Here is a 1,943-nt window from a genome sequence, read left to right on the forward strand (position 1 = left end):
TCCAGGTGTACATCCTCAGAAAAAGTTATTCTGTGCTGTCATCCTGGGCATCACTTGAGTAACACATGAATGTATGTTATCATGAAAAGTTATTATTTGTTGCCATCCAGTGTGTATCCTGGGAATAACTGATGAGTGTATGTCATCATAAGAAGTTATTTTTTTGCTGGCCAGTCCCGGGATGCGAGAGGGCCCAACCCACACCTTTGGCACTTGCCGCGAACAGGCCAAGACCCGCTGTGCGTTAGCGCGGCTGGTGCCTGCTGGCCGCCGCCTCGCTGGCGGAACCCCCGCAACCCACCCACCCCCAGTAGGTGCGATGCAGGCGCGGGTGTCTCCAGCGCCCAGGAGGCCAGCTTCGAGATCTTTCGGTGGCAGACGACAACCTCTCCCTTTACAGCCATACCACCCTGAGCGGGTCTGATCGCATCTGATCTCGGAAGCTAAGCAGAGTCGGGCCTGGTTAGTACTTAGATGGGAGACCACCTGAGAATACTGGGCGCTGTAGGCTTTTGCCGCCCCCTCCTTTTGCCGCCTTCCAGCCAGGGTGCCCCTGGACGCCCCGGGCTCTGCTCGCTCGCTCGCTGTCTCGGGGGTCCCGGGGAGCCACTCGATCCCAAGAGCTGCCCGCATGGCGGCGCGCCCCTCACCAACGCCGGTCTCCACCTACTCTCCTGCAGCCAGTCCTGGGCTGTTTTCTCTCTCCGCTTTGGACCCTTCCCTTCCTGGGCTCCGCAAGGCTGAACCCTAAGGAACGCCGTTTCTGACACAATCTGGGAGTGCGCTCGCATCCCAGGGATTAGGGACCGGCCACCACCACCCGCCCGCCGCCCGCCGCGCCCCGCCCAGCTCCGCCCAAGGCCTCAAGTCTCAGCCGGCGCGCTTCTCCCCGCCCTTCTCACCGGACAGCCAGGTGCCCTCGGACCAGGTGCGAGGCCGCCCTGCACAGCCGGGACGGGAAGCGGGACCAACCAGTTGCGTCAGAGAGGCTGAGACACACGAGAGCGCGAGCGCGTGTGCGGCGAGAGCCGTCTTGCTCGCGACAGGCCGCAGCGAGCGGCCACACACACACACACACACTCCAGGGAGCCAGCGCATCTTTCCTTTCTGTGGCGGGACCCCGGACAGGACTCCGAGTACAACGAGCTTCCCTGAGCCCACAGCCTGTCCCGGGGCACGGGGCACTGGGCACCGGGCACTGGGCACGGGGCATGAACCACTGCCCTGCCCGAGCCCAGCCCCAGCACGACCACCCTCTGCTGTGGAAGCGGCCTCTTCAGGGCGGCCGTAGGGTCTCGGGGTCACAGTCGGGGTCCGGCTCAGTGCGTCGGTGCTCTCGTCTGCGTGTCCTGTCCTGCTCTCTGCATGGGCAGGCACGGGCTCGCGCTCTTTCCCGCGCGGCTTTTCCTCTCTCGTCTCTCTCTCGGTCTCTGTCCCTTTCCTCCTCACTGTCTCTGTGTCTGACCCCAGCTAACTCCCGCGGCCCTCCCCTTCCCCGGCGACCCCGTCCCGGTCCCCTCCTTCGTGGCTCCCACTGGGCCTACTGCCCTGGCGACCTATGTTCTCCTTTCTCTTTCCCTCCCGGTCACTCGCTCTGTCTCTGGGTTTCTCTGTCCCTCTGTCTCTCAGCTCTCCCTTTCTGTCTGTCTCTCTTGATGCAGAGAGTCGATGTGAAGGTAAGGGGCAGTGGACTGGGTGGGTCCCTGGTCCCGTTGGCGGGTGAGGGCTGCGTCCGTCTAAAGCGATGCCTCGGGGTATGACCGGAGACTCTGTGTGTGTTTGGGCAGGTCAGGCACGGCTCGGCGGAGAGGGCAGGGTAGGAGTGAGTCTGGGTCAGGGCGGGAACCCAGACTTAGCTGGGCCACAGGTGCCTAGGTGCGCAGGTGGCCGAGAGGCTGGCGGGCCACGCCCAGGCCTGGGTCCTGCCGAGCTGCTAAGACTGG

General features: G+C 64.0%; 1 pseudogene; it reads left to right on the forward strand.

Moving 5' to 3' along the window:
• The first annotated feature begins 392 nt into the window (after window positions 1–392).
• LOC120589177 (uncharacterized) lies at window positions 393–511 on the forward strand (annotated as a pseudogene).
• The last annotated feature ends 1,432 nt before the right edge of the window (window positions 512–1,943 follow it).

This window comes from Pteropus medius, unplaced genomic scaffold, assembly GCF_902729225.1.
Source record: "Pteropus medius unplaced genomic scaffold, Ma_sr-lr_union100, whole genome shotgun sequence".
Lineage (NCBI taxonomy): Eukaryota > Metazoa > Chordata > Mammalia > Chiroptera > Pteropodidae > Pteropus > Pteropus medius.